Source organism: Chrysemys picta, chromosome 5, assembly GCF_011386835.1.
Source record: "Chrysemys picta bellii isolate R12L10 chromosome 5, ASM1138683v2, whole genome shotgun sequence".
Lineage (NCBI taxonomy): Eukaryota > Metazoa > Chordata > Testudines > Emydidae > Chrysemys > Chrysemys picta.
The window spans coordinates 19,952,265-19,975,249 of NC_088795.1; the positions used below are offsets into that span (position 1 = coordinate 19,952,265).

Sequence of the window (22,985 nt, forward strand, 5' to 3'; positions counted from 1 at the left end):
TACGAATCCTGGAGAATATAGCTCTCTGCTTATTTCTCAATTATTTATTATTTCAGGTTTTTAAAGTTTGTTGTTTTTTTCATACAATTTAAAGAGTTTTTCAAGCTAGATGAAAGGAAAGGATACTTCAGTTATACAATATAAAAGGTCTTTATCCTTATTTCAATTAAGCTGCATTTATGGCTACTTCATATTGCAAGCTGGAGAATTCAGGTGAATCTGGCGCTGTATGTATTGAATGTTTAATGTACTAGGAGAATATTTTTTCCCATTGTCATGTTGGTGACAATTTATCACAACAGATATCTAAATTTTGTTGTGGAACACATTACTTACAATGATGCTTGAGTATAACTGTTGCAGAAGGCAGGGTGTACATGATAGAAGAAGCAGGGAAACTATCTCAAATGTAAATGTTAATGCTAGTAACCTTGCATGTTAAGCTATTTAGCCTTGAAAGAGGTAAGTTCATGCCATCTTTCAACATCTGATATCCCAAGGTCAGTTATATACAGCTCTGGATTCAGTGAATAAAAAGTCAACTATCGATAGTTCTCCATGTTAGTCAATTATTGTAAACTAAGAATTTTTTTCACTTGACCAGAGCTCGGAGAGCAGAGCAAATATTAACTATGCAAGTGCTCAGTATAGAATAGAGTGAGTGACAAGTCTGTGTACTTTTGTAAATTTCTGGTAACCAAGCACTGTTTACCAGAAATTAATCCTTCATCTGTGTCATTTTTGGTTCTACTGACTATTCTTTGGATGGATGTTCTTCCAAAGAATCATAAAACATAACAATATTCTAATATATTTTGCAGATGTGTACTTTTAATATTAGACACTGATGGCACCCTCTATAGTTAAGGTTTAAATATGCTTACCATTATAAACTCTCCTTTTCCTCACAACTGTCTGAACCTCCTTTTGAGAGGAAATTCGACATGCTTTGTCCTAGTCCAAAATGCTGAGCAAATTTGACTGTGGCTTTAGTGATCCATTGAAATGTAAATAAAAAAAAATCCATGATGATTTTTTTTTTTTATATAATCCAGTCAGATATTTTTCACTTGGATAACTTAAAACTGGTTTCCATTGAGCCTTTAAAATCAAATCTGGCATGAAAAATTTGTTTCAGTAGTTTTAAAGCTGTGAGATTTAAATATGGCAAAATTGTGCATAGTTTCTAGTTCTTTTTCTAACATGTTTTAAGGATGCCCTAGTTAAGGATACACTACTCTGATTAATATTCAATTGAGGCACTTATACAATGCTTATGAACAGAATATGGGTGACTTCCAGATTTAGGAAAATACACAAAGACTAAGGTCTGTCAAATGCAGTTTGTTTCCATTTTCATCTCCCTCCCTTGTGAGAAAATTATGTTTCTAGTGAATGTTGGGGTTGAGAGTAAATTAATATGCTGTAGGATATCCTTGGGGAAGTTCAAAGAAGTACACCTGGCATTTGAACCAGAACACAGTAAGGTTTGTGGTAATTCTTAGTTCTTGTAGGAGAGAGAGCTACAGTCTGAAACTAGCTCCTCAAAAAGTTCTATCTCCTGCACAAATGAATTTTACCTTAGAGGAAGACAGTTCCATTATTCCTGAAGAGCAGAATAGACAATGGCAGTTGTAGTTCCAGACAGTGACAGTCTTTTAGGTATCCTTAGCCCAAGCTGCTTAGCACTTTGAAAATAAGACTCAGACCTTCATAGTTAATTGGAGAAAACAGAAGATCTTGAAAGCTTCCCAAGTGCAATATATCCAGGTAAAGGAATATAACACCTACAACTGGAAAATTCTTTTAAGCTTGTAACTGTTTCAGGCTAAATAATCCTTTATCAAGGAACATTAAGGTAATTGAGGACAGCTAAGTTAAGGACATTTCAATGAGTCAAAGATAGCACACTCAAGCACTGAAGTTAAGAATGGTTCTTTTAGTGTCCCTGGACTTGGAACCTGCTGAGCTGATAAGCTCCACAGGGGAATGAGCCAGTAGGAAAATTAACAATTAGAAAAAGGCCCAGGATCAAGGAACTTGCAAACTTCACTGCTGAAGATGACTGACCTTGTAAGTGCTACTAGCTGATTAAGCAGATCAAGGACTTAAAATACCTGTTGGGAAAGTCTGTAAACCCTCCTTGTAAAATTGCTCCATATGGCTTCCCCTTCCCTTTCTCCCCACCTACCCCCGGCAAAGTAGAATAATTAAATATAAGCATCTTTCCCAACCAATACTCCCTGAAAACTCAACAATCTAGCATAAATTATGCAGCATTAGGAGTAAAACAGTCACTCAACAAAAGTCAGGTGCTTCTGAAGGTAAAAATATTGCATCTGCATTGTTACTTCAGCTAGATTGCACATTGGCATTATTTTATATTCTTGTTCTCCTTGTTAAATGTTTTATGGTTTATGTTTTAAATATGCTGGTATATCAAAAACTGTTGTGAGAATCCATCTTCTTTGTCTCCCCTCAGCCCTACCCTTTACATTATATCTTAATATAGTTCATCCTGGTAAAATGTTTACTTAATGAAAAGTATAAATCATTCCAAGGAAATTTTGCCTATGATTACAGTCTTTGATTCCAGGGCTTTACTGCTGTGTAACATCCCTTGCAATTTCTAAGACTTCTGTGGAGATTGATCCCTAGAATATTTTGTTTTGCACATTAGGTCACTCCTAGAGAAGAGGTAATATTATTACCCTGGGAGAATATAGGATGTATTTTAATCCCATTTTGAAACAATATGGGCTAGATTTTTATACTTAGAGCACATAGCTGCACAAAAGAGTAAGGTTTTGTCTACATGGGAAAGTTGCACATACTGGTTTCAAAATTAATTTAATTAACCTGATGAAAATTCCTATATGGACACTCTTATTTTGGTTTATGTACAGATTATTCAGGTTTAGCTGAAACATGCTCCGAATTGACTTAACCCTCAGACACTTATGGGGTAATGTTATACCTCATGAGCATATATGTTGTGATAACTCATGAACTAATGACCCTCCACCTATGCTGTTTTAGGACATTGTCAGCTATGCACATGTACACAGTTCAATGGGGACATTTTTTTTAACAAGATACACATTTTTTTCTGTATCAAAAAAATACATGGGGTACAAATATACCGCAAACATGTTGCACTGTTGTCATGAATTTTTAGTAGTTTTCTATAAACATGTTCTCTTCTAGTGAGCGTATGTTGTATAGTAATAGCCTATTCTAAGTGATATTGCATTGCAGTGACTGTGATTGCTGCATGCAGTCACGCTAAGGAAGGTTGGTCCCTTCACAACCAGGCCTGTTACATATCCCCAGCACAGAGTAGACTGATGCTAGCTCTCTTTACCTAACACTCTTGAAAGGACTTTCTGTCTAGTATTTTGCGCCAAACACTGCTGACTCAGGAGACTCTTAAGGGGATTTTCTGTGTTCTGCAATTCAAGATGGCAAACAAACGGGCATGCTATTCTGCTTCCAACCTCATAAAAATGATTTGCAACTCTGAAAGCAAGTCATTGTATGATGACAACATAGTAGAAGATACTGACTGTTCCACAGATCATGTGGAAAGTTGTTCTGAGAAGGAAGACCATGTTTCCAGTGATTGTTCAACAGTTCATCTTTAGATAATGAGGAGCTCATGTTCAGCCATGGTATAATACTGGAAGAAACATAGTGGGGGATAACTTCTTCACCAGTATTCAGTTTGCTGAAGAGCCACTGAATGAAAATTTGATGTGTGTTGGAACAATCTGATGAAACAAGACAGACACACTCAGTGAGATGCATCCCCATCTCAGCAGAGAAAAGTTGTCATCCAGGGTCCAGGTTTGCTGGGGCACTCACCCTGATTTCCTATGTTCCAAAGAAGGGCAATTCGGTAATATTGCTATTGGAGATGTATCATTACAAGGTTGTAGAAGGAGACAAAGGAAACTAGAAGTGGTGTCAATAACATGGACAATCCTTCAAGAATGTACTCCTGTATATGCAAGATAAATAAGCGGCCAATGGTTCTTTTCTTCAACATGTTTATATTGCTGGCATTACAAGTTTAATCATTTGGGTCAATAACAATCTTGCTTGGCAACGCACTTGGTCAAGACAAAAGAGATGCTTGTTTTTTTTATAAATCAAGGAGAACGACTCAGATGCACATATAAAGAGAAGAATCCTTGATTCCCATCATCTCGCCATGGCCAGCAACAGCTGCACTCATCTCTTGGCTATCATCGAAAACCAGCCACCATGAGAGCACCTAGCGAACTCAGCAGCAGACACTACCACATTTGCCCATGGTCAGCTGACCAGAAGAGTCACAAGCAACGTGGAGAATGCAAAGCATTTATATGCACAGAGCACTCCATATTGATGCTGATGTGTGAACATTGCATATAGGCTCACAATGAGACTTTCTAGTTCTTTCAATTTGCTAGTTAACGTTTTGGGGCTAAAGAATTGTTTTTAATTTCTGAATGCATTTGCGGTACAATCTTCCCTCATGACATAGTTAATGTAACTTGTTTTTCTGACACTGGAAGAAGGTAAACTAAGGGTATGTCTACACTTAAATTTCCAGCTTGTGGAGACATACTGGCATTAGCTCTGATCAAGCCAGCACACTAAAAATAGAGTATAACTGAGTGGCGGGAGGGGCTAGCCGTGCCTAGCGTATTGAATGGGTGTGTACTCAGGGCAGCTAGCCCTTCGCACTGCCACAGCTACGCTCTATTTTTAGCATACTAACTCAATCTGTGCTGATACACATAAGTCTCCTTGAGTGGGGAATCATACTCTCAGCTCAAAGTGTGAACATATCCTAAATCAGTTCAAATTCACACTATAGGTTAAACCTGTGAAACTCTCTGATGAAGACAAACCCATACAAGGATTAACAAACGGCCTTACTCTTATGTAGGTCACCTGGACTTAGGTCCAAGTACATAGTAATCAGAGCATTTATTCACCTACATACTCCCTCTCTGGGGCATGTGAATGAGGAATGGACAAACCTTTAGGATCCCCTCGTCCCCCTTCCTTTTCCCCCTCCTCATCCCATCCCACTCTTTGGTCGTATAAACATGCACTCTGTTCTATTTTATGCTAAAATCTCAAAGATATCAAATGTACAGGGTAATAGATAAGCAATAGGACTAGATTTACTGAGCTGAGCCAGAGTGGACAGGCAGGGTAGTAGTTTATTGCGGGTATAGGCTAACAGAAAATTACTAACCCCTCCCTAACTATAAGGAGGATCCCTGGGTAAAACTGTGCCTCAGACATGCCTCTGAATAACAATGCCTCCTGAGGTGGGGCAGCTTATGCACCACCCCAGCTCAGGGCTGTCCCGAAAGTCAATATCTAGCCCTATATGATTATCTATTACCCAGGATATTAGACTTCTTTGAGAGACTTTAGCATACATGGTTCTATTGTATGTTCAGACTCACTGAAACCTGGAGGAGGGGTGCTGAACATCTGATATAATGGAGGAGTCAAATTTCTGTTGCAGACACTAATCTCAGAAGTTGCACCTCTAACTACCTGATTACAGGGGCACATTAGGTGAATAGAGGTTTAACTACACAACTTTGTGCCCACAACTCATTTTGCAAATGCAAAAAAAACAAACAGAAAAACCACACACATGAATTTGGCAGATGCAGTGCAAAGAGTAAGGCCACATTTCAACCTGGCTGAAATACAATTAAGTGATGTTGAAGGCTAATAAAAAAAAAAGAAGGCAGTGGGCCCTTATTTCCGTATTTGTACCAGGATAAAGTAGACTGCACTGCAGAACAAGTAGTTTTCATAGAAAATATCTTAGCTGATACAAAGACATAACCTTGTCACCTTCTGTTTCTTTTCCTGAAGTTAACATTGTCTTTGTGCTTCTGGTATCTTGCAGCTTTAGCGCAAAACACTGAGTCAAAATAGTGCTTCTTTTGTCTCTTTATTTTTGTCCTTTTCCTCAGAGCCTTGAACTCTAGTTAGACCATGAACCTTGAATCAAACAACTGTGCTCTCCAGATTTAAGAAACTGGCACCTTCATTAGGATTTCAGCACATAGAGGGCCTGATTCTGTTCTCACTTACGTTGATGTAAATCAGGCATAATCCCTTTGTGGTCACTGGTAGAAAATTGGTTTACGTGAGATCAGACTTGGCCCCAGGCTTTCAGACAATTGGGAAAGAAGCCACAACGTATCTTCTGATTACTCTTAACCAAAGTGTTCTTCCCCACGTAGCCTTTTTTCCCCAAAGTACCAATTTCTTTTGAGCTCTTCTTTCCTTTAAGACTCCTCTAGAATGAGGACAAATGAGATTGATGCTCACATTCATCAGCAGCCCAGTATTGGAGTATTGGTGCTGCTATTGATGTGCACTCACTGTTGGTTTGTTGGTTCAGAAGCAATTGTGCCTCTTTTAGGTGTCTGACTTGAAAACGTCTGGAAAAAAAAAAAGAAATGTTTAAAAGCTTAGCTCAATAACAGAATATGCTGTGTGACTAGACTTAAAATAGCAGATACCTTTAAAGGGCAACAGGGGTGGATCACTTGATTACCTGGTATGTTCATTCCTTCCGAAGTACCACTGTTGGAAGACAGGATACTGGGCTAGATGGACCTTTGGTCTGACCCAATATGGCCATTCTTATGTTCTTAAAACAAAATGCTTGGAAAAATCAACTCTTCCTCTCTCTTCATGCCAAGTTCTGAGTTCAGGGTTTGGTGTTTCTCTTGCAAAAGTTGATAACAACTAGTACTACTGCAAAGAAATGTTTTTGCTTTGGTTGTCATCAACATCATCAACTCTCAGAAGGGAAACCTGAACTCGGGTCCTGGCAGGTGAGTGAAGGAGGGATGGATTGTCAAATATTTTGTTTTGCAATGCATTTTAACTTTTAACTCTGTACACTGAGAGCCAATCCCTAGCCTGGATCACACAGTAAGTAATAGGACTCTGAGATGGGGCATTCTAAAAGAGCAAAAAGTGAACTCAGTGGCTCCTGTGTATCCATTCTACTGGGGAAATTGCTGGAGAATCCATAGGTTCAGCCACTGCATCTTTGCCTAAATATCTCTGCTGTGTCCCCAAATCCCTTTTTTGTTGAGATGTAGGGAGTGCCATGAAGCATCGCTCTGCAGACAGCAGAAGGAGTGGACCCCCTTTCTCAGGGTCCTGGCATCCTCGCTCTCCTTTCCTCTGCACAATTGCAGAGGTTCTGCTCTGTTATGCACCTCTGTGATTATCGAGAAGGGGGAAGATTTATCCCATAGCAATTATTCTGTAATATGCGGAGGACAAGGGGGAAATTTCAGATGTGGAATTTGTAGTAGGAAGAGAGCCTGACAACAAATGAATGAGATAGGACCTGCTCACAGAATTTGGCAAAAACAGAGCTAATATTGTAAAAAGACACATTCCTAAGAAGTGCTAGTTACAGAGTGCTTATGCAAACACATCCAGATATTAAGTGGTACCAAAACATCCCCATATTAATGACGGTACAAAAACATTCCCCAAGGATAACAAGAACACACTGACCCCTCCTAAAAGGATAAGGTCAGGATAACAATATGTAATAAAGATGTTTTAATTGAACCAACACCAGGTTAAGTGGGGGCATAATTGTATGCCCATACAGTCACTAAAAACTTGATTCTGCCACCCTTTTTAATGGTGGGTCATATCTTACACCCTAAGAAGTCCTATTCAATCACTCACACTCACTTAGCAAGTGGGTAAAGGTCTAGAGAACTCTAAGAAGTCCAAGCTGTTTTGCTTTACATGCTGGTGAACTGAAGAAAGGTATAGATTCAAGTAGCTTCCATCCTCTAAATTATACCTGCTTCTGACTCTATGGCATGTAAGTGACACCCACTTCGATTCTGTTACAAATGTTAGAAAGGCCATGTCACTTACACAACCTTATGCATTGCTTCCAGATCTGTTTTCTTAAAAAAAAAAAAAAAAATACACTCAATAAAGATACCTTTAAGACATTAGAAACCAACCCTCCTTCTCTAGCAGAACCATCCGTATTTTTGTGCAGGAGAACGCAGGCCAAAGTGCTGTTTACACCAGAATACACACAGCTCTCTAAAGTTACATTCATTTGTTGTGTCAGCATGTAACCCAGCTGTCAGCTGAAGTGCACCTAGCACTAGTCCTCTTTGATTGGAATTAGCTGTTTACACAATATGTGACTCACCAAACCAAGTCATTGCAAGCCCGGAAAAAATACATATCACAACAAAAAATTAGTCAGTTACAAACTGTGTATGTTACCACATGTGATTCATTTGTACAGTAACTCAATTATTTTGTTGCTTATAGTCCAGCCAGTCCCCTTTCAGATCCTTCCAAAATAAATAAAAAATGTCATTGCTGATAATATGAAAGAACTCCATTGGAGTCAGTGGAGTTACTCTAGATTTATACCAGATTTGCACCAGAGGAGAATCAAGCTTCAATATCCCGATAGTGTAAGCTTTTACTCGTGCAAATAGTTGAGTAATAACTACATTGGTTTGATTCTCCTCTGGTGAAAATCTGGAAGATTGACTTCAGAATGTAAGGGTTTCCAGGAGTGGGACCTAAACACCCAGTTCTATCATCCTTCTTTGGGAAAAGCTTCTAGAGATGAGGAATTGTACTGAATTTTTAGAAAAGTATATATAGATATGCAAACAGGCAGAGAATGACTAAAAATACAAATACCAAATAATATGGTTAAAATAAGGGAAAGGGGGAAAACAAATTCCTGTGTGGCTATTGTTTTGTGTTCTTCAGATATCTCATAACTGAGGTTCTACAACATTAGAAATATAGTTGAATGCTAATCTGCAGATATATATGTTTTCTTATTAGTACTAATAGTACCTGGCTCTTTTATAAAGCACTTGGTAGATCTCAAAGGGCTTTACAAAGAAGGTATCATTAGCTCTGGTTTTTAGAAATGGGGAAACTGAGGCACGGATCGATGGTGTGACTTACCCAAAGTCACTCAGAAGCCAGTGTCAGAGCTGGAAATGGAACCCACATCTGCTGAGTTCCAGTCAAATGCCCTATCCACTCACATGCACTTCCTCTCAGTGTCTCCAAGAAGTATAAATCTAAAAAATATCCAACACCCTCCTGGAAGATTTGCCTGTGTGAGGATTACAGGATTGCTGCTTTAGAGGTTAACTTTCTGTTGAAAAACACTTGGCCCTTTTGGAAAACAAGTGCTTCCATTGATATTCTTATTTTATTTCAAATATGAAGTTAACGCCTGCCTTTTAATTATAATGTCTTAACACAAGTTTCTTTTATATAATCTATCAATATCTCTACATTAGTAGATGGGGCTACTGCCTCTGCTAGGGGGATGGATCTCATTACAAAGATACTTGTCTGCAGGTGCCTAATTTGATGATGTGAAGGGACCTCTGTATCTGAATGAAGTCCCATTGACTTCAGTGGGGCTGCATGTGGGTACAAGGGTCTGCGTGAAGGGAACCACTTGTGGAACTGAGGGCTAGGACTAGGAAAAGGAGATGTGAAAGTGAATTCTCTAATATATATATATATTTGGACACTTGATATTAATTTCACAATTCTAAAGTTAACAAACTTAAAAAAAAAAAGGTTGAAACATTGATTTCCACTGCTGTTTAATGGGAAAGCTGAATCTCCCAATCCTACCCATCATCATCATCATCAAGTGATTGGATCGCTTGTTCATTTTTAAAATCTATTTTGGATTGTATCTACGTATCTATTGTGCTGTTCTTTGTAATTGGATGTAGTGGTTAGAATGTGGATGATGTTACAATGGAGCTATCCATTAAGAAAACACACAGACAAGGCCTAAATGTTAAATTCCTTAGATGTTGCCATTTTGAAAGGAGGGTGAAGTGTATCTCATCCCTTTATGGATAGCAATGGTCAATATCTTAAGGATACTGATCTGGTTTTAAGTGCTACTGTGTAAAACAGAGAGGCAAAAATACCCTGCCAGTTTTCCCTGAACAAAATAAAGAACAGGCAGGATTACTTGAGTGGATTTGCCATGTCTCAGAGGCCTGCTTGACCTTGTTTAGTGGCACTTTAATGAGACTACTGATAAAAATTTCAGCATGAGCCTTTCAACTATGACAAGACTGACTCCTAACAGCCTCTTCAGCTCCGTAAAGCACATCTCCGATTCTCTGGTTTGTCATCTTGATGCTATTCATTTTGCTTTCTGTCCCCTCAACACCCTGCTTAACTAACCTTGAGAAAAGTAATTATGCACTCAATATTGATTAGTAAGGATCCATATTTAATTATGTGTAACATGTTCCACTCTCAGAGTTTTAGTTCTTTGTTCATTGATGCACATCGGGTCAGATTGCTATGTGCTTTTAGCCACATAGTAGTGATCTTCACACTATAGTGAATTTCCTCCCTTCTTTAGGTTGCACAAGGAAGCGTGTTATTTCCTGCTTTCTTCAAGAAGCTAGTGGACCAGTCTTTTGGTACACATGTCTAACCAGTCATTCCTCTTTGTTGGGCTTTTACTTATTTATTTACCAAAGGGGATCTTTTTATATGCTGACATGGTTGGAGCAGAGCTATAGGATTTATGTGCAGTATCTGTGGTGATAACCTGAAGAGAGTTCAAACATACACTCGGAGGTTCTTTTTTTTAGGTCACAGAGACAATTAGATCACACTTGTACAGAACTTCTTCTTTCCTGACTCCTAGATTTGCTGCAACATAAACTTTGCCAGCACAAAAAGGAGATGTAATTCAAGGTTCTTCTGCTCCAGTACTTGCTTGCTGTGTGCTTTCACTTTTTATAAACACCCTCTTTAGAAGCCACTTGTGGTAATTTACCTTCAGTTAATAGTCAAAGTTGTTTAAAATAATGCATCAAGTTAACCTTCTTTTAGAGTATTGTGATCAGGCCGCCGAGAGCAGGTTCAGGCCCCGGTGAAAAAAAATTTTCGGGTCCCCCAGCAAGGGTGGACCGACTAAACAGGGCCGATGAGAGTGCGGGGAAGCCGGGCCTCCTTACGGACCACCAGGCCCCGGTAATTTGTACTGACTTCCCTCCTCTCTTGTCGGCCCGGATAGTGATTATAGGTATAAGTAGAGATGGTCCCAAGCAGGAACCCAAATCTAGCCTTACCCACCTGCCCCCCCCCCCCCCAAATCTCAAAAAGAATTCAGACTAAAATCTTTGCATCTGAAACCATCCCAGGGATTTTTGTTCCAGGTCAGATTCAAAACCAGAAGGAACTTTCTCTTGGTCTGGTTCAGATGTGGGCTGAGTGGCAGAAATTTCATGAGAATAGCTCACAAAATATCAGCACCACTGAATGCAAACGTTGACCCTGATTCGGTCTCGGTCTCTGAATCCTAGCCTAAACTGAATCCAGATCCAAACGCTGTCTCCTTAGCCAAGCTGTTGATGATAAAATGCATGTTCTAATTCTATATGAAATTCTTTAGAGAGCCCAGTGCAGGCCAGAGCACTCTGATTGGGTGCTGGGTGGATTCCCTAGAGATAAGAGGACCCTTCCCCGCCCCTGCATCATGGAACTGCTCCATAGAGGTTAGTTCAGCCCAGTGGCTGAAATAGCTTCTACAGGCTCTTCTATAGCCCCAAACTTGAGGGGCAAGTTGTAAGGATTTGCATCGGAGTAGATCCTCCTGGCCCTTGTGCACGTTTACATGGGAAGTCCACATGAAACAGAGCTCTGCATTGCACAGGAGATACGCAGCCCCAGTGTGCCACTCTTCACAACCAGGCCTTCCACCTCCCCCACTTGATACAGGTTCTGCTGTCTTGGGAGCTTCTATGGCCACAGAAGAAGGGCCGGGGGGAGGGGAGGGGCGTTAATTTCCCACTCATAGGCTAGCAAATTATTACCCTCTGAAACAAGCCGGGAAAGGAACTGTGACTCAGAGACATACCTTGGAGTCACAAAGCATCCTTGCACTGCTCATGGGATGTTGGAGTTTACACATCACCTCTTGCTCAGGGCTGTCCCTAAAGCTGCAGTATTTTGCCCCAGATATGGCTGTACTGCAAAAGTGGACACTGATGCCTGTGTATATAGCTTCTACAGCCACTTTGAGAGTCATTTGGATGCAAGGTGTTCGAAGTGGAGGATCATTATCATTGAAGAGTTCTTTTGTTAGCAAATGGTCTGCATGAAAGAACAAAACAATAGGGAGTGTAAGGGAAATGCATAGATAGTCTCTGGAAACACATTAAATTAACTCATAGGCTATACTATAAAATATACAGTAGTGTCCCGGGGTACTTCTATTTATGTCAGGAGCAGTTCTGGTTAAGCTGTAAGGACTACAAAGTGAAGTTGGATATCATTGCCATTACTGAACTGAGAACAAGACACCCAGTAGTGAATAAAGGCAGGATGATAATCTTTCATGTGATGATGGTAAAGAATCACAAAAAGATATTATGTTCTTGGTTAAGGCAAGGAAAAAGTAAGGAAAACAGTATTATCCCTAAACCTCCTTCCTTCTCATTCTCTGAACAAGAACTTTCTCTAAGTTGCCTGGGCTGTCCAGCCCAAGGGAAAAAGAATTCTGAAAATATTTTGAAGAATCATTTGAGGATGAGGAAGAGAAAGAGAAAGGGATGCATTGTTTGGGTTTGAGAGTCAATCAATCATATCTTGGCTGACAACCATAAATATAAGAACATGCCAGCAATGCTATAAGAAATTTTGTGGCCTCCTTGACCAATCTATCAAAGCTATCAAGCTCTTGACTCTGTTATAATGGGAGAAATAACTTCTGGCAACACTAACAGACAAAGAAGAAAGTTTCAAATTTCATGGACTTCCAAAGGTGGATCTGACTTCTGGAAGGACTGTAAACACTAGAGACAACAACATATATAGGCAAAGCAAATGTTAAGCTGACTCACTGCATTGATTGGAACCTGATATCCTCTTTGACTGCCCTAATCAAGCTACCAGTTAAGATGAAAGCATGTGAAATAAAGTGTATCCCAAGAGGCCCGTCACTTCATGTTAACATGCAAGCCTGAAGGAGTGGGGTAGTATGTGATGATTGTTCAAAGACACATTGTAAACCTGCTTGATAAATATATTTATCGGAAAGGGGCACAGCAATCAAACCTTGTTACCTTCTAGCCAGTGCTCTCAATTCGCCAAAGTACAGCGATGTCCCCCCAGCACCGATGCATGGCATGCATTATCCTGCTATTTGTGTGGAACACTGCTTTTATGAAGGCCTCTTTATGGTCCTTCCTTGGGTGGTGGAGTCCACTCTCCTTCACTCACACTGTAATGATGGGCACCCTCTGGCAAGTGCCAGAAATCAGATTTCTAAAAACGTTCCTAAAATGAATCCCAACTGGTTAAAACAACAAGCTACTGCCACACTGGGATCTTCACCTAGTCCAAGCCCCTGTTGATCCAGGAATGAGGGAGCACTTTCAGTCCTGGTGATACAAGGGCAGAGAGAACCTTTTGTTTTTCTTTGAGCCCCCCACCCCCAACCAGCTGAAGAGAAAACACTGAAGGGTTCCTGGGGAGTTCTTCTCATCAGAAGGTTTGCTTTAGGGTTGCCTTTGGAGGAAGGAACAGGGCAGAGAGAACTAGAGGAGGATAAACTGGAAATATCTGAGACAGGTCCAGCCAATTCCTTGGAGGTAAAAAGTAACAATAGAATGAGAGGCATAAAACTCTGCTGTTAACTCCTGATCAATCTCCTAATTCAGTCAAATGAAAGGTTCTTGTCCACTTTGGTGGAAATTAGATCATGCCCAAAGTCACTTGCGACACCATTGGCTGCAATTTGGTAAAAGCCTACACAGCATTACTTGAAACCTTACTGGGCTCAGGAACATGCTGTTAGTCCCTCTTTAACATGGTGCAAACTCACCACCACTGCGCCTCCTGCTGGCTTGCTCTGGAATTAGTTCATTCAGCTGTGGAGCGCCTTCTGCAGGTGGTGTCTTGGCCATTGTCTGCTCAGCTGTGTTGTTTCCACTGTCAAGACATGCATCAGTCTCTGGACCGCAGTGTCCTCTTCAGGACACCGCCAATCTGCAGTGCCCACTACTCCATTTCCCCCCCCCTTCTGGGGGTATATCAGTAGTCCTAGTCCACCCCTGCCTTCATGGCTACCTGCCACCCCAAAGTCTAGTCCCTTACCTCAATGACAAGGTGCAGTCCATGGGCCACGCTCCCTCATGGCAAGGTGCAGTGCAAGAGGGGGGGGGAGGGGAGAATCAGACCCGCCCACTACTCTCAGCCCCACCCCAGGGACCCTTGAGCGGCAGCCGCTTGCTGCCTTCCTCCACTCCCCATCACTGCCTGCCTTCCCTGGGCCACTTCCCCATAGTCCTAGCATCCACTCAGCCCTTGTTTCAAGGCCTGCAGTCTGGCAGGGTCAGCCAGAGCTCCCACTGCCGTGCTACCCTGCCCAGCACTGCTCTGTCCAGGGTGCCACTCCTTCTACAGGAGCCAGTCCTCCTTCCTTGCTGATTGGGGGAAACTAATCTTGCCTCTGTGCTGCAGCCTTTATATAGGGCTCAGCCTGGCCCTGATTGGCTGCCCACAGGCCCTTTCTGATTGGCTGCCCATCTGCGCAGCCTCTCTGGCCTACTTTAACCCATTTTCTCCTGGAGTGGAGCAGCCACCACACTACACCCTCATATTCCTGAATACTAAATTTACCTACAAATTATGGGTCTGCAAGCTGCAGAGTGACTGGTGCTGAGAAATGCAGAGTGCTCACAGCTCTGAATGAGACCTATTCCTAATGTACTCTGTTAAAGTCATTCTCCCTGAGTCCTTCAGTGGAGCTTCTTCAGCTGGGCAAAAGGGGTCACCAGAGAGCAAAAAAGTGTTCTTACTCCTCCTGACTGCACGTAGGGGTGGATGACAAATTAAAATTCTGATTTGTGAAAAATTTAGCAATTTTAAAAATTGGTTTCATTCCAATGTGGAACACAAAAGAAACCTTTTGCAGGGGAAGGAGAAGAAAGAGAGAAATCTATTCTGGACCTGAGAAACCTTCCTAACAAATCAACATTTTTTTGCTGAAAGATTCCCAACCAGCTCTAACCACATGTGCTCCCTCCTAGATGAAGTTAGAAGCACTAGGTCGCATACAACCCCATGCAGAGAGTCAGCAAAGGACTATGCACCACTTAAATACTCTAGGTTTTGAGAACTTAAGTAGGACCTAAGTGGTAAATAGATTGCAGAGATCTTGTGCTGGCCCTGTGCATTAGAGGTATATTTCACCAGCTCAGCACCTTGCAGGATCTGGACCAGAAAGCCTCAAGTATAAATGAAGACATAAAGATACAAAATGCACTCTGAAAACATTACAGAAATATGAGGATCAACATGACATTTAATTTTTAAAAGTGTCCTGGTTAGCTGCTAAATTACAGATGAGGAGGAAATGCTTCTGATGATACGGTGGCAAAATCAAATAGAAAAGCATTGGTGACAGTTGTGTCAAGTATAGTATCTTGTGAGCTTTCATATTATTCAGGTTGATGTCAAACACAGAGCAAACTATATAAATGCTGAGCTTTGAGAAACTGAGTGAATAAATATGTGCCTACCATACCTCATATATAAAATATTAATATATTTCAATGCTAATTCTTCCCTACTTGCTTTCCGAAATATTTTGACAGCAGAGGTGCTGGCTCCAAAGAAGAGTTAATATTATTGGTGCAGACAAGCACTGAAAAGAATAACTAGCCCCTTTTTATTTAATGCTCAATGAATGGTCATTTTCCTATTCCACAGTGATAATTACAAGTGCCAAACTCAGTACAGTACAAACTGCGTTTCTCCCGCATTATTGCTTAGTAGTATAGTGCTGGTTGTGAAGCAGAGCCAAACCCTGAATTCATTGATGTGCTCACAAGTAGTCAAGGATTAGTGTTTAATAAAGAGGAGGTCAACTATGACCAGTTTTAATTGCAGACGGGTGGCCTGAGATAATTTAGAGTGAAATACTGTGATTTTCTGCCAGCTTTGGAAAGGAAGAAATGTCAATTCTCTGAACATCCTTATTACTGGTGGTGGGAAAACTCCAGTGACAACTAGAATTGTTCATCCAGTATTTTGGATCCCTTGCAATCAGGTGTCTGATCCAGACGAGGAGGCAACACTATACCAAGGTCAAATGTTCATGCTAGTTGTGTTGGTTCTTTTGATGGCCTTTGACATTGTGGATCATGAAGTACAGCTCAACTATCTATGGCACGTGACTGGTGTGGGTAGAAGGAGCTATGTAGCTTAGTGTGGGTATTGGTAAGGTCTACATCGTCTTCCCAGTAAATGGGTACACTATGCTGTGGGTCTGATTCTCAGGTGTACCATACTTGCCTTTGGGGCAGGAATGGAGAATGAGGAAACGTTGGCTTTTAAGCTACTTTTGTGCACCCCATATTCTGGGGGCTTTCAGGGGCCTGCTCATCTGCTGGCATAAGTTAGAGCAGCCTCAGGGCTACTTCAGTGTATGCTTTGCTTTCAATGCCCTCCTCGACCCGCAGTGGGCTTTAGAAAGCAGAGAATACCTGTAATGCAATGGGACCTAGTCATGCCTGCAATGACCCCTATGATGAGGCCTGGGAAGTGGGTTGGTGTAAAGCCAGTTCTTCACTAGCCGGGAAGGTCCCCAGCACAAGGGGGCTGTTTAACGAGGCCTTAAAGTGATTGTACACTGCCAGAACAATGTAAAGGAGTCTCAGTATAACTGAGAATCAGGCCCTGCAATTCCCACAGTGCCTGAATATAGTGGGAATGTGGATGAACAGCAACTGGTTAGCATTCAGTCCTACCAGGAGGAAGTTGGGGAGAAGGAAAAATGTTTTGAAGAAACAGATATAAAAGGGACTTCACTTCCCCTGGAGGGATGTCCATCCTGTAATGTGTCAAAAATGGTATATGCTCTTGGATCCTCCTTGATTCATTGCTCCTTTTAGATGCCCAGGTAGCATGGCCTTTGTGACAGAGATCCACCCATTCCCTCACACTTCTATTAAAGAACAGGGAGGAGAACTGGGACCTCTGGGGATAAATGATGGTTTTGAATCTTGTAGGGTGTTAGGATAATAAAGTGATAGTACTATATAAAAGCCTATACATAAACAGAGACTCCAAAGGGGTCTTTTATCAGGGGAAATAGTATATACATTGCTGAGGTCACGACATTGCTGTTACCTCAGTAATTTTGCCCAGATTTGCCCTTGCTTGATTTACCCCTGCTGAAACCCTCTTCCATGCTATCACCTCACCTTGTTCGTGTCAGCTCCCTTCACTATGGCTTCCCCAGGCTCCAGCTTTCTGGCTTTCTTCCCCCACTACCTGCCTTGTCGGGAAAAAAAAAAGTCAGAAACACCACCTCATGTTTAAGTAACTTTGGTAGCTCTCCATTAATTTCAGAGGCCAGTTCCAAACTGACCTTATTTTAAAACTCCCCATGAACTCACTTCAGTCTATTTCATTGGCATTTTCTCTCTCCACTCCCCTCCCTTGTATTCTCTGCTCGTCTACAGTTGACCTCCACGCTGTCCCTCCACACAGCTTGAACCTATGGTTCAAGAAATTTCTTTGCTACAGTTCCTGCCATCTGGAACAGCTTTCCTGTACCTCTCTGCCTCATCAACTCTCCCTCTAGTTTCAAATCTCAGAAAACGTATCTTTTTCTCTCCCTCCTGTACCTCTTACTTTCTCTGCAACTATTTATTATTTAGCATGTCAACTCTATTATTTAACTCCGTAAAGCATTTAGAGATGAGATATGTATGTAAAATGCTATACAAAATAAGGGTGGATTGTGTTATAGGAATTTTGAAACTTCTCACAAGAAGTATTGTCCTGATCCTTCTCACTTATACTGGGGAAAAAACAGGGTAACTCCCTTAGGACTGGTCTACACTAGAAGTGGGGGATCGATCTAAGATACGCAACTTAGTATAAGAGAATAGCGTAGCTGAAGTAGACTTATCATAGATCGATTTACCTCGTGTCCTCACGGGGCGGGATCGATGGCTGCAGCTCCCCCGTCGACTCCGCTTCCGCCTCTCACCCTGGTGGAGTTCCGGAGTAGACAGGGAGTGCGTTCAGGGATCGATTTGTCGTGTCTAGATGAGACGCGATAAATTGATCCCTGATAGATCGATTACTACCCGCAGATCCGGCGGCTAGTGAAGACGTACCCATAGCTTTAACAAAGTCATCACTGATTTATGTGAGTATAGATGAGAGGAGAATGGGACACAATTTGTGTTAAAAGAAGACTTGCCAGCTGTCCTGGCCAGTACATAATGGGCCAAATTCTGTTCTCATTTGCCCTGTAGTGGGGTCTAGCCTCAAGATCAGGGAAATGCACAGATAACATAAAGCCACCTTTAGTACAGTAAGCAAAGGGGATGCTACAAATAAATCTTATATACTTAAGTACAACTACATTGGCAAGTAAATAGATAGACTATACTTAAAAAGAAGACCGTTTATTTTTTTAATTCTCACTACTTTTTTCTTTAACTTTTTTTAATCTTTACAATACATTATACTAAGATTCTGAATATATTCAGAGCAATTGATGTATGCGCATTTGGAGTCACTAATCACTCTAAAGCCACTCATCCACCTTTGTCATGCACGCACACTGAGATTTGGCTACACTAAGGTTTTTAAATTGCTAGAAGTTGCTTTATTTCAAATTTGGAGTCTTACACATTCCAGATCTAGAGCTAGGATAAATCAGGCATCAACGAGACATGGTACATGCTGCCCCTGGAGGTTCCGCCACTGGCAAAGAAGTCAGGCATTGCTGATTATTAAAGTGGCTTACTGTATACCTTGGCTTAGCTGACTAAAAATCTGATCCAAAAAGCCCATTCAAATTGGCAGAAGTCTTTTCATTTACTTCAGTGGGCTTTGGATCAGGCCTTTATTGCATTGTTTCAGACCATATTTAAATACACCTTGAGTTTTGGCTCGTCTCATAAACTAGATCAATTATTCCCAGATGCACTTTTCAGAAAATAATTATTTTCATTTTCCATGTGACCTTTAACATGAACAGCAAGTAATATGAGAATTTTGTGGGTGGCTGGCTTGACTTCTGTCCTAGAAACTCCAGACTGCCCATGCATAACCTTTCTTGAGTAGAAAAAAAAATTCAGATTGATTTGGATGTGAGCACAGCCAAAAGGACTGAAAGCTGGCTGAGGAGACAGTAACTTGGGAAGTATTTTAAACCAGTGAGGACAGAGAAATAGTAAGAAAAGAGACTAGAAATATGAGCAGGAAATTACAAAGTGAAATTCAAATTGCAAAAGGCAAGTTAATAGATCTAGGCCAAATTCTGCATTCACTTACATCTTATGTAGTCCCTTTGTGCTTGATCTTCCTCTCACTGGTTTTAAATTGGTACAAAAATTCCATTGGCTTCAGTGAAGTTACTCCTGGCTTGTCCCAGTGTAAATGAGAGAAGAATCAAACCATTAGACTTTAATCGGGTTACATGGGATACAAGTCAGCAGCAGAGGAAAAAAAAAAAAAACAAAACCCACTAACTCAACAGGAAGAAGATACTTGATGCATTTACAGGACCTCTTGTTCATTCAGTGCACAGGATGGATACGCAAGTGGTAGTATAAAGATTGCACAGGGAACCTTAAATCTGGCATTTCCTAACTTTGGATTGCTTGATTTTGCAATCTAAAATAACAGTTTTCTTGTAGCTTTTTATGCAATATTTATATAGCTTGGCTAATTATGAATAAATGGGGAATGTAATTATTATAAACCTCTAGAAACACTGCAAGTTAAGATCTCAAATACTAAGGAGAGTGAGAAATTAGGAATGATGGTATGGAATTGGGTAGAGAAGAGTTTCAATTTAACATCAGGAAACAGTTCTTCACAGCAAGTTTTATTAGAAGGGAATAGTCTTGATAAAAGTCCCATTTCTTGGATATGTGAAATTAACCGGACAGAAGCACTGGAGAATAAATACATTATAGGAAACAATCTTGTATTGGCAGAGAGACAGAATTAGATAACCATAAGGTTATATATATCTACTGTGGATCCTGCTAGGATTTTAATGAACTACCTTATAACTAGGGTCCTGCCAAATTCACGGTCTATTTTCATCAATTTCACAGTCATAGGATCTTAAAAATCTTAGTTTTCATGATTTCAGCTATTTAAATCTGAAATTTCACAGTATTGTAATTGTAGGGGTCTTGACTCAAAAAGGAGTTGGTGGATGGGGTTGCAAAGTTATTGTATTGTACTGCTACCCTTACTTCTGCACTGCTGCTGGTGGAAGTGCTGCCTTCAGAGCTGGGCAGCTGGAGAGTGGTAGCTGATGTCCAGGAGCCCAGCTCTGAAGGCAAAGCTGCTGCCAACAGCAGCGGAGAAGTAAGGATGGCAGGTATGATATTGCCACCCTTATTTCTGCGCTGCTGCTGGCGGAGCGCTGCCTTCAGAGCTGGGTGCCCAGGCAACAGCCGCCACTCTCTGGCCTCCCAACTCTGAAGGGCAGCAGCGTAGAAGTAAGAGTGGCAATACTACAACCCCTCTAAAATAACCTTGTGACCCCCCTCTGCAACTCCCTTTTGGGTCAGGACCCCCAATTTGAGAAACACTGGTCTCTCCCTCATGAAATCTGCATAATACAGGGTAAAAGCACAAAAAGACCAGATTCCATGGTCCATAATTGCGTTTTTCATGGCCATGAATTTAGTAGGGCCCTACTTCTAACAGGAGTCACAAAAATGGCTCCTGCAAAATGTTAGCAGGAGAGTTAGTTACCTAACTTCCCTATTTCTTGAGGATCAGTACTCATTTGAAAATTCTCACACACTGATATATTTAGAACCCAACAGCAGCCTAGTTCAGGCTGGCTGTCACACATGTAGGATGGCTGCTATGTACAAGTGATAGCAATAAATATACTTTTAAAAATAGCTCTGTAAAGTCTAGGACCCAGTGTGCTGTAATGGTCTAGGCAAAAGATGAGGAGCCAGAAGGGTCCTGCAGTCCGAGTCTGAGTTTACTGATCTCAAGCTGTAAAACAAAACTATAAAACTTAGTTTTCTGGCATACCCACCACAGCCATACCAAGATGCTGGATCTACATTATGCAGATAAACAAGATATGTTTTACAGTGCATCTACTTTTATATCTACTTCACTATAAGTATTGTGACAAAGTTCCTTCTCTATTTTGGTGGGTCCTGCACTTATTGGCGTATTTTCTTGCCTCAGAGATTCACCATGTGGGTTGGGGAACAGCCCAGAAACCTTCCCCTCTGGTAGAACCCACAGTCCAGGTGAATTGGGAGGTTTGGGGGGAACCCAGTCCTGCCCTCTGCTCCGGGTTCCAGCCCAGGGCCCTGTGGACTGCAGCTGTCTAGAGTGCCTCCTGGTGCAGCTGCGCAACAGCTACAATTCCCTGGGCTACTTCCCCATAGCCTCCTCCCAACACCTTCTTTATCCTCACCACAGGACCTTCTTCTTGGTGTCTGTTAATGCTCCTCAGTCCTCCAGCAGCACATCCTCTCACGCCCAACTCCTTACACCCACACCACAAGCTGACGTGAGCTCCTTTTTAAACCCAGGTGCCCTGATTAGCCTGCCTTAATTGTCTGATTCTCCTCTCACGCTGGTGTAAATTGGGTATAAATTGGATTAGTCAGGTAACTTTGACTGATACATGATTTCATTATATAGTTTTATATTGGTATGGCTCCACTGAATTCAGCATAAAACTATTCACATGCAGTAGCAGCTTAATGACTTCAAACCAAAACCATTTCCACCAATGTAAATCTCCTTTCACACCAGTGCAAATTAGCAGTAAGTCCATTGAAGTCATTCTTCCTACTCCTTTTATAATTGTGTACTATGATCCATATGCAGGATCAATCTGTTGTAGAGCTGAACAGGTATAACCGAGAGCAAAATATGTCCAACAGAGCTTTTATAGCTGGTGGTGATGTGTGAGAAGGAAAGCTCTCAGAATGCATTTTGAAAGATGGCACTAAAACAAAATCAGTAACTTTGCTTGTCAGCTGCACATATTTGCTCTGGAAATCACCCAGGCACAATAAACATAGAGAAGCATAATTAGAGTGGTGCAAAGAATAGAAGTTCCATTCTGTGCATGATTTAGAGATTTCAAATTTTGGCTATGTTCTGAATCAGTCTGAAAATTTTGAAATTCTCCATGATGGACAATTTAAAAAAAAAAAAAAGTAATTTCGGGTCATTCCAAATGTTTTGTTTTAACAAAGTCAAAATATTTCACTTCAATTTGACTTTTAAAATTTTTTATTACATTATAAAATACAACCCAAAATAAAACTGAGAAGACATTTCAAAATGAAAAATAAAAACATTTTGTTTTCACAATGCTAATTTTTTTTTCCTTTTCTAAACATGAAATTCGGTATCAATCAATCCAAAGTGTTTTAATTTCAATGGAATCCCATATTCCATCAGAACATGCTTCCATCAAAGTGTCACTGAGCAGCTCTACCCACAATAGCACTTTTTCACGTACCAGAGCACAGTACAACCCCACTTTAAGACTACACCCAAAAAGTTTACAATCCTTTTGCAAAGGGGTATCTGCTAGAAGAAGTACTTTACATCAGTGTTCTGTGATCTACACTGGCTTCCAGTTCACTTCTAGTTGCAATGTGAGTGTTGTTTAAACCTTCAAAGCCTTCAATGAACTGGATCTTGGAAACCTCTGAGACCTCTTCTCTCTCTGTGTGACACTAAGGCAGTTGAGAGAGCCTGAGACACTCAAGCTAAAAATCCCCCTGATTTAAATGTGAAGGGGATGCAGCCAGGGATGTCCCACAACTGTGAAACTTCATTCCATGCTGGATTCATCAGAGTCTGAATCTGTTGACCTTTGTGTCACGTTGCAG

General features: G+C 41.0%; 1 long non-coding RNA gene across 4 annotated transcripts; it reads right to left on the bottom strand.

The window, feature by feature from the left end:
• Positions 1 to 324: 324 nt before the first annotated feature.
• Positions 325 to 21,635, bottom strand: LOC135983552 (uncharacterized). Of its 4 annotated transcripts, none has more exons than XR_010601235.1 (6): positions 21,556 to 21,635; positions 19,414 to 19,499; positions 18,050 to 18,170; positions 17,322 to 17,395; positions 11,969 to 12,204; positions 325 to 6,467 (listed from the first exon to the last, which is right to left on the bottom strand). It is a non-coding gene; the product is annotated as an uncharacterized LOC135983552 (long non-coding RNA). The 4 variants fall into 4 exon arrangements; XR_010601236.1 differs by having other exon boundaries at positions 17,322 to 17,391; positions 19,414 to 19,503; positions 21,556 to 21,624; XR_010601234.1 differs by having other exon boundaries at positions 19,414 to 19,503; positions 21,556 to 21,624.
• Positions 21,636 to 22,985: the final 1,350 nt, after the last annotated feature.